Source organism: Rana temporaria, chromosome 3 (genome assembly GCF_905171775.1).
Source record: "Rana temporaria chromosome 3, aRanTem1.1, whole genome shotgun sequence".
NCBI lineage: Eukaryota > Metazoa > Chordata > Amphibia > Anura > Ranidae > Rana > Rana temporaria.
Genome location: NC_053491.1, coordinates 99,870,516 through 99,881,133, shown reverse-complemented (window position 1 = coordinate 99,881,133; position 10,618 = coordinate 99,870,516).

Below are 10,618 nucleotides of genomic sequence, written 5' to 3'. Positions count from 1 at the left end.
GCCGGAGACAATTTTGTAAACTCCTCCAGTCTAGTGTACGCATTTATCTGGTGTCACTGATATGGGTCTCTATCCATGGATCCACATAGATGTGCTGCTGTGTTTGTGCTGCTGCACAGCGTGCCCCCAACACAGAGACTGACAGCTCGGGGTCTCCTACTGACGATCGGGGATCGGGACCTGATTACTTAATAGCCTCTGATTGGCTATCACAGTGATCAGTTACTGCACACCCCCCTGGACACGTACGACACCTGCCACAGAAGCACGCATGCATGGGTGTCTCCTTACCACCCGGCTAGGTAAAGGGGACACCTGCAAACAGGCGGATTTGGGCCAAAGCAGGACAACAGCAAAGGAACTATATGAAGGACAAAGATAGGTGATAATAGGCAGGTCTGGGCCTTTTCTTTTAAAATTTAAAAAAGTGGGTTTAACATCAACCGACTCAGGAGGTACACATTCCACTTCTACTAATGTTTAGACAAATTTATTATACCAGATTAAGCAAAACTGTTCCTCGGAGGTTGGAAATAATGAATAAATAATGTTCTGCTCTGTGTGCTTTGTAGGGGGACATTGCTGTCCTTCTATGTTAATAATTATTACTGGTTTTGGAGCACAGAGGCTGCACATTCCTGCCAAATAGTAAAAGCCAATGCAGTTTATGTGGCAGATTTAATCAAGCACATTGACCCATATGAAGATAAGAACCTTGTGTCCAAAGTCCTTATAAAGTATTTCTAAACTTGAAATTTCACAATATAAATGGACAGAAGCTTCCACAGACACCGTCCTTTCATGATCACAGACACCGTCCTTTCATGATCACAGACACCGTCCTTTCATGATTTACTGAGCCGGGGACAGCTTCTGCGAGTGCCAAGTCAGGGACCCAGCAGGTTAGCAGGGGTCAGTGACGTCACTAGGGTTGGTGTCACCTGATGCGTAAAACATAGTGTCACCCCTTTCCACCAAGTATAGTCTCCCCTCAGTACAGGCCAGCCTCGCTCAGTCCAGACCTCCCCTCTCCACTAAGTGTAGACCCCCTCCCTCCTTACAGACCCCCTCTCCACTAAGTACAGACCCCCCTACCTCCTTACAGACCCCCTCTACACTAAGTACAAGCCCCCGTTCCTCAGTCAAGATCCCCCTCCACTAAGTACAGACCCCCCTCCCTCCTTACAGACCCCTCTCCACTAAGTACAGACCCCCTTCCCCCAGTCCAGATCCCCCTCCACTAAGTACAGACCCCCGCCCTCCTTACAGACCCCCTCTCCACTAAGTACAGACCACCGTACCTCAGTCCAGACCCCCCTCCACTAAGTACAGCCCCCTCCCTCCTTAGAGACCTCCTCCCTCCGTAAAGATCCCCCTCTCCACTTGTGCTTGTAAGGAAGTGAAGGGGGGGTCAGATATGTGCTGGGGGGTTCTTTGAGAGGTGAGAGGGCTTACACTGACAGCGCACTTGCGTCAAGCGGTAAAACGCTGCTAGTTTTAGTGGCGCTTTACCATTGTTTTTGAGGCGGTTTTCGGGTGCTAGTGGGGTGCTAGCAGGCAAATAAAGGGTTAAAAGCGCCCGCAAAGCCCTGCTGCCGAGGCACTTTGCAGTCGCTTTGGCGGCACTGCCCATTGTTTTCAATGGGCAGGGGCGCTTTAGGAGCGTTGTATTCATTGCTCCTAAAGCGCTGCATTGCTTGCAGGACTTTTTTTGACACCCTGCCAGTGTGAAAGGACTCGGGCTTTCACACTGGGATTGCAGATAAGGTTTTTTTCAGGCGCTTTACAGGCGCGATTCTTAGCGCTAAAGTACCTGAAAAACGCCTCCAATGTGAAAGGGGTCTAAATATAGTATGTCCCTTGTAAGGTCACCAATACAATTATTTGCACAACACATATGACAAGATCAGTGAATATCACAGTCATTCATACAGCCAAAGAACAGTTCAATTAATTGTGCAACCTTTTATTTGCACTGTAAACACTTTCATTCTTAAAAATGACCTGTAATAGGCGGTTACATTTTGATAATTAGTTATAACTTCGAAAATGTTTGAATCTCATCCCGCGTACACACGATCATTTTTCGGCATGAAAAATAACGATGTTTTTTAAAACGTCATTTAAAATGATCGTGTGTGGGCTTCACATCGTTTTTCGGCTTCTGAAAAACGACAAAAAAAAAAAAATCGAACATGCTGCATTTTTTCACATCGTTTTTCAAAATGTCGTTTTTCGTGTTGTAAAAAATGATCGTGTGTGGGCAAAAACGACGTTTTAAACCCGCGCATGCCCAGAAGCAAATTCTGAGACGGGAGCGCTCGTTCTGGAAAAACTACCATTCATAATGGAGTAAGCACATTCATCGCGCTGTAACAGACAAAAAAACGCAAATTGTCTTTTACTAACAAGGATTCAGCTAAAAGCAGCCCAAAGGTGAATAGAACTTCCCCTTTAGAGTGCCGTCGTACGTGTTGTACGTCACCGCGCTTTGTTCATTATTTTTCAAAAACGATGGTGTGTGGGCAACATCGTTTTTGATGATGAAGTTGGAAAAACTTCGTTTTTTTTCATGATGAAAAATTTCTTTTTTTTTTCATGCCGAAAATCAACCGTGTGTACGCAGCATTAGATCTGCATCGGGATAATATGGGAATAATATGTTCCTTGCATTCATGTGGACAGGACAGCTATAGCATTTAATTACATTAGAGAAAACCCTAGAAGGGCTGGCTCTAGTATTCCACATCTAGGTATTGTGCTTTAGGGGTATCATTTATTCATGTGTCCTGCCCCTTGTTTTCACCCCCAGGCTAATGGGATGTAAAGACAATCCCTTACATATGATATAGGAGAATTGAGTTACATGGACAGTTTGCTGTATTACAAGAAACATTAGACACATAGCACATTCATTTAACCATACACAAAATGTATGTCCTTTACATATAATGGGCTATCTGCTATTGACGTTTATACCTTTATTATAAATACATGCATATATCCCTATACGGGATAATTAAACAAAATCTCAGACACAGTAAGGAAAAACTAGGTATGCTTGCCTGTAAAAATTACTTTTGTTCAAAAATCAAGTTCTACTAAAATCCAGCCCAGTGGCGGCTGGTGCTAAACTTTTTGGGGGCAGTGGCAAACAACCCCAAGGTCCTCCCACACTCACCCCTCCACAGCTTCCTCGGCTTCTCCTCCCAGACAACTCGATCTGACAACCTGATTGGCCAGGAGGAGAAGCCGGAAGACAATAGCGAATATTAAAGGGTCACTAAAGGAAAAAAAAATTTGGTTTAAAATACCAAACATGTGATACTTACCTCCACTGTGCAGTTCGTTTTGCACAGAGTGGCCCCGATCCATGTCTTCTGGGGTCCCTCGGCGGCTGTCTCTGGTCCTTCCCGCACAAGAGAGCTTGCATTGTGTGTAGTCCTTGCGGACGCGCTCCTGTGATACAGCGAGCGGCCATAGCCACTCACTGTATCACTCGCCCCCCAAAAAATTTTGAGCACCAGCCGCCACTGATGGACACATAGAATAACTTGGAGAGGTGTTTTTAAGCTTTAAAAAAAATGTCTGACACTCCTAAAAGCATCAGGAAAAAAAAAAACCTGTGTGCATGAGACCCAATAAACAGCCACTCACCTGTCCCACGATCCAGCTTCACACCTGCGTGCCCACTGCGCATGCTACAAAGTGTGAATTGTCCCGCAGTCTTCCGGGACCTGTGATGTGTCCCAGAAAACTGCAGGAGAGGGGGGAGGAGAACATTCACTGCTGATTACCTAGACCAGGGGTCTCAAACTGGTTCTCCAGCTGTTGCGAAACTACAAGTCCCATCATGCCTCTGCTTGTGAGAGTCATGCTTGTAACTCTCAGGCTTACAATGCCTCTTAGTTTTGCAACAGCTGGAGGGCCACCAGTTTGAGATCCCTGGCCTAGACAGTCGATGTGGGGGCGTGTATCCACTCCACTTCAGAAACGGGAGTGGCGCAGGAGGCCTTAAATCATAACTTCTCCTTTTGGGTGGAGTTCCACTTTAAGTTCCCGGTTTGTCAGGATGCTTCTGGGTGATGTCCTGCCCAAGTAATTGCAATTTTATTTATTAAAAATAAAGGAAAGAAAGCTTGAAAAAAGAAAAACAAATGCAGCCATCACATGAATTGGTAAGCTGCAATATAGTAAATGTTTGCTTTTGTGTTTAATAACACTTTAAAAGAGCATTAGTGTGAAGATCAGGAATACATAGATGGATAGTGTGAGGTTTAATATTGGGGTTGTAGGAGTGTTAGACCCCTTTCACACTGAGGAGTTTTTCAGGCGGTACAGCACTAAAAATAGTGCTGCTATACCACCTGAAAAACTCCTGCCCAGCAACCTCAATGTGAAAGCCGGAGGGCTTTCACACTGAGGCGATGCGCTGGCGGGAGAGAAAAAAATCTCCTGTCAGCAGCATCTTTGGAGCGGGGAGAGAAGTGGCATGTATACTGCTCCTTCCCATTTAAAACAATGGGAAACCACGGCAATACCGCCCGCAATGCGCCTCTGCAGAGGCGCATTGCGGGCGGTATTAACCCTTTATCGGCTGCTAGCGGGGGTTAGTACCGCCCCGCTAGCAGCCGAATCCCGCGGCAAATCCGACGGTATAGCGCCACAATTTTTAGCGGCGCTATACCGCCACCGCGGCTCCCGCCCCAGTGTGAAAGGGGCCTTAGGGTGTGTTACTGTGAAGGTCAGGGTTACATAGGATAGTGTGAGGTTTAATATTAGGATTAAAGTATAACTAAAGGCAAAGTTTTTTAGTTTTGGATAGAGTGGAGAGTGATTAGAGCACCTGTCAGGTTTTTATTGCTGTCTGTGCTCCTGTGAAGGAGATTCACCCTCTCTATTTGTGCTCTTTACCATTACCATGGAAGTAAAAGAAAATCTCAACTTTTGATTGTCCCCAGAAAAGTTATAGAGGGGAAATCTTCCAATGGTATTCTGGTGACCTGGAGGTCCCCAAAGGCCCCATACACACGAGAGGATTTATCTGCAGATACGGTCCAGCGGACCGTATCCGCGGATAAATCCTCTCGAGGATTTCAGAAGATTTCAATGCGATGGCGTGTACACACCATCGCATTGAAATCCGCGCTGAAATCCTCTGCCGATGACGTGTCGCGCCGTCGCCGCTATTATGACGCAGCGACGGGCGCGACGCTGTCATATAAGGAATTCCACGCATGCGTCAAATCATTACGACGCGTGCGGGGAATCCCTTTGGACGGATGGATCCGGTGAGTCTGTACAGACGAGCGGATCCATCCGTTGGAATGGATTCCAGCAGATGGATTTGTTGTGCATGTCAGCAAATATCCATCTGCTGGAAATCCATCCCAGGGGAGATTTATCCGCGGATAAATATCCGTTGGCGTGTACACACCATAGGATCTATCCGCAGAAACCCATTTGATGGGATTTATCTGCGGATAGATTCTATGGTGTGTATGGGGCCAAAGAATTACCATAATTTGTGGGGATTTGCTTTCACTTCCTGTTTTGGCTATAGGACAGGAAGTGAAATCTTCGTAATGGGACACAGATGATGAAAAAAGATCTGACAGGGGTTATAATCCTATTACTTTAAAGCTGGGTTCACACTGAGGCAAATTGGATGCGGCTTTCCCCGCATTCAGTTTGCATAACAAGAGACTGTGTCTGGCTCTCTATGGAGCCAGTTCACACAGCTCTGGGGCAGCTGCGGAGCTCACTGGAAAAGGGTCCTGTGCTATTTTGGGTCAGTTTCAGGTGCAAATTGAGGCACAAATTCGGGCCTGATTCGCACCTGAAATGGAGAACAGGGACACACCGGACCCCCTGCTGTGAGCCACTCCGCACATATTGTAAACCCAGCCTAAGAGAGCTTTAACATGAGGCTTAACAGTGTGGTCAAAGGTATTAGTGTGATGTTGTAAAGAGTGTGTTGCATAATGGATAGTTAAGGAAGGGTGTGTCAATAATAGTGCATTTAAGGGAGATTTAGTGCGAGGAGGCCTTTGGGATAGAACACGTCAGTGCACTGTGCCAAGAACAACCAGTGCCAAGCCCACAGTGCTGAAGCTAATAATTGCTGGATGAGCATTGTTATATTTCTTGCACTACCACTTCATAGCTTAACCGTTTCAGACATCTCTTTGTGGGGTCACGGATGCAACACATAAGAGTTGTGGTCCTATATATACCAATATACTTTTATATATATATATATGTTTAATGGTGGTAGAATGTATGCTATTATATTTTTATAAAGATTGTTACACTTGTGTATGAGTTTGATCACTATTTTCAAGCAATGCTTTCATTGTTTCCAGTCCCTGTGGGTAACTTTTCCCTGGTCATTAACCACTTACCCCCCGGACCATATTGCTGGTCAAAGACCAGAGCACTTTTTGCGATTCGGGACTGCGTCGCTTTAACTGACAATTGCGCGGTCGTGCGACGTGGCTCCCAAACAAAATTGGCGTCCTTTTTTTCCCACAAATAGAGCTTTCTTTTGGTGGTATTTGATCACCTCTGCGGTTTTTATTTTTTGCGCTATAAACAAAAATAGAGCGACAATTTTGAAAAAAATGAATATTTTTTACTTTTTGCTGTAATAAATATCCCCCAAAAATATATAAAAAAACATTTTTTTTCCTCAGTTTAGGCCGATACGTATTCTTCTACGTATTTTTCGTAAAAAAAAATCGCAATAAGCGTTTATTGATTGGTTTGCGCAAAAGTTATAGCGTTTACAAAATAGGGGGTATTTTTATGTCATTTTTATTAATATATTTTTTTTACTAGTAATGGCGGCGATCAGCGATTTTTTTTCGGTACTGCGACATTATGGCGGACACTTCGGACACTTTTGACACATTTTTGGGACCAGTGGCATTTTTATAGCGATCAGTGCTATAAAAATGCATTGGATTACTATAAAAATGCCACTGGCAGTGAAGGGGTTAACACTAGGGGGCGGGGAAGGGGTTAAGTATGTGCCTGGGTGTGTTCTTACTGTGGGGGGGGCCCCCGCTGACAAGTGGCCGCTCTAGGAGCCGACGTTATACTACGGGCTCTCGCTAGGGTTGCCACCTCATCCCTTTAAAAAGGAACACATCTGAATTACACAGGTTCTGTGGCTGATTAAGGTGGTAATTAAACTCACTTGGTGCCTTATCTGCATTAAATTAGCCTCAGAATCTGTGTAATTCAGATGTGTTCCTTTTTAAAGGGATGATCTGGCAACCCTAGCTCTCACCCAGGAGAGCCGACCTGCCGCCGTACAATGACGGCGGCTGGTCGGCAAGTGGTTAAACATAAGGCCAGTGAAATGAAAACAGAACTGTTTCATCTGCTGCCCATTAAAGAATACGTCACATTAACATTTCATATCCCTGATATGTGCCTGCTGTACCATGTACGTGTATCAATAAGTATCCTGTTCCCTTTGTATTGCTTTCTTTGTGTTCTGGCCAGCCCTTCTTCTTTCCGCTTAAATACTGACCATACTAGGCATGAGAACACGGCGTGTTCGGTTCTCTAGCTGTGATGGGAACTCAGTCTATTCGCCGGCTTCACACCTATGCGAATTGGTTGCGGCCTAAACCGCATCCAATTTGCCTAACATTATAAAATACATTGATTTTAATGAGGCTGGTTCACATATGTGCGATGCATTCGCACTGCGCATTGCCGAAAAAACGTGTGTTTTCTAGGCATTGCAGTGTGGCTCAGGTGTGAATTCAGGCCCATTATCTTCTATGGACACGCAGCTGATTCGCAAATGTGTTCATTTCTCTTCAGGATTTCTCTCATTCAGCTCAATACACTTCCCCCCTCCCCTCTCCCAGGTCTCCAAATTTGCATCTAAAACGGAGATGATCTGCTGAACAGCTCTCTTATCTCTCTGCAGAGATAAGAGAGCTGAAATTCGCACCGCACTAGTGTGAATCCGGCCTCAATGATCAGACTTGTCCTCAGGGCCGGACTCGGAATAAAAACCAGCCCTGGAAATGATTTCATACCAGCCCCATAGCTTTATTATACCAGCCCAACATCATAACGTCATGCGCTTTGCCTGCGGTATAGCTGCGGTGCTCACTCATTTCAATGGGCAGGGGCGGTGGAGGAGTGTGCGGAGCCGCTCTTTCAGGGTGCTTTGCAGGCACCATCTTTAGCGTTACAGTGCCTGCAAAGCATGTCAGTGTGAAAGGGGTTGAACACTGATATAAGGGGGGGCACTGGTGACCAGAGACCCCACTTATATCAGAGTCCACTGCATTCCCCTTTACATCAGAGTGCCCCCTTGCACTGTAAGGTTGAATCCTGCAGACTTTGATGTAAAGGGGAACTCTGGGAATGTGGGGAGGACTCTGGTGACTAGAGCCCACCTTCCGCAGAAAGTGAAAGCGGGGGTTCACCCTATCAACGAAAAAAAAACATTTTTTTTTCTTTTACCATAAAATCAGGCATTGTAGCGTGAGCTACAGTATGCCTGTCCCGAATTTTTTACCCCCGTATTCACCTTGTACTCGTAGATCGAAGATACCGGGGAATGGGCGTGCCTATGGAGACGGAGGATGATTGACGGCCGGCTCTGGCGCGTCACGCTTCTCCGGAAATAGCCGAAATAGGCTTGGCTTTTCACGGCGCCTGCGCATAGCCTGTGCGCAGGCGCCGTGAAGAGCCGAGACCTACTCCGGCTGTCTTCGGGGAGAGTGACGTGCCAGGGCCGGCCGTCAATCATCCTCCCTCTCCATAGGCACGCCCATTCCCCGCGGGAGCCGAAATCTACGATGTCCGATTACAAGGTGAGTCCGGGGTTAAAAAAATCGGGACAGGCATACTGTAGCTCGCGCTACAATGCCTGTCTCGATGGTAAAATCAAGCCAGTGAGGGTGAACTACCGCTTGAACACTAAGGTAAGTGGGAACCTTTAGATCAGTGCCCCCTTAAAATATTGTATTGACCCCCCTTCCCTTAGACTGGCCTAGCGGTGCTGTCACTGACCTCCTCTCAGGTGCACCTTGCGAGGCTCAGTCACTCGGCTCCAGCTTGGCGACTCTGGTTTTATCCCATAGTTTCCTCTCCACAGTCCATACATGTCTGACTTCTCCCATGACCCCCATCCTGGCAGCACTCCCACTCTTGTCTCCTCTCCAGACCTGATATAAGACAAGCAAAGGTCAGAGGCTGCGGATGGTACAGGGAAGGTCAGAGGCTGCGGAGGGGGGGACAGGAGGTCAGAGAATGTGGATGGTACATGGGAGGTCAGAGGCTGCGGATGGTACAGGGGAGGTCAGAGGCTGCGGATGGTACAGGGGAGGTCAGAGGCTGCGGATGGTACAGGGGAGGTTAGAGGCTGCGGATGGTACAGGGGAGGTCAGAGGTTGCGGAGGGGGGGACAGGAGGTCAGAGGCTGCGGATGGTACATGGGAGGTCAGAGGCTGCAGATGGTACAGGGGAGGTCAGAGGCTGTGGATGGTACAGGGGAGGTCAGAGGCTGCGGATGGTACAGGGGAGGTCAGAGGCTGCGGATGGTACAGGGGAGGTCAGAGGCTGCGGATGGTACATGGGAAGTCAGAGGCTGCGGATGGTACAGGGGAGGTCAGAGACTGCGGATGGTACAGGGGAGGTCAGAGGCTGCGGATGGTACAGGGGAGGTCAGAGGTTGCGGAGGGGGGGACAGGAGGTCAGAGGCTGCGGATGGTACATGGGAGGTCAGAGGCTGCAGATGGTACAGGGGAGGTCAGAGGCTGTGGATGGTACAGGGGAGGTCAGAGACTGCGGATGGTACAGGGGAGGTCAGAGGCTGCGGATGGTACATGGGAAGTCAGAGGCTGCGGATGGTACAGGGGAGGTCAGAGGCTGCGGATGGTACAGGGGAGGTCAGAGGCTGCGGATGGTACAGGGGAGGTCAGAGGCTGTGGAGGGGGGGACAGGAGGTCAGAGGCTGCGGATGGTACATGGGAGGTTAGAGGCTGCAGATGGTACAGGGGAGGTCAGAGGCTGTGGATGGTACAGGGGAGGTCAGAGGCTGCGGATGGTACAGGGGAGGTCAGAGGCTGCGGATGGTACAGGGGAGGTCAGAGGCCGGGGATGGTACAGGGGAGGTCAGAGGCTGCGGATGGTACAGGGGAGGTCAGAGGCTGCGGATGGTACAGGGGAGGTCAGAGGCCGGGGATGGTACAGGGGAGGTCAGAGGCTGCGGATGGTACAGGGGAGGTCAGAGGCTGCAGAGGGAGGGACAGGAGGTCAGAGGCTGCGGATGGTACAGGGGAGGTCAGAGGCTGTGGATGGTACAGGGGAGGTCAGAGGCTGTGGATGGTACAGGGGAGGTCAGAGGCTGCGGATGGAACAGGGGAGGTCAGAGGCTGCGGATGGTACAGGGGAGGTCAGAGGCTGCGGAGGGGGGACAGGAGATCAGAGGCTGCGGATGGTACAGGGGAGGTCAGAGGCTGCGGATGGTACAGGGGAGGTCAGAGGCTGCGGATGGTACAGGGGAGGTCAGAGGCTGCAGATGGTACAGGGGAGGTCAGAGGCTGCGGATGGTACAGGGGAGGTCAGAGGCTGCAGAGGGGCG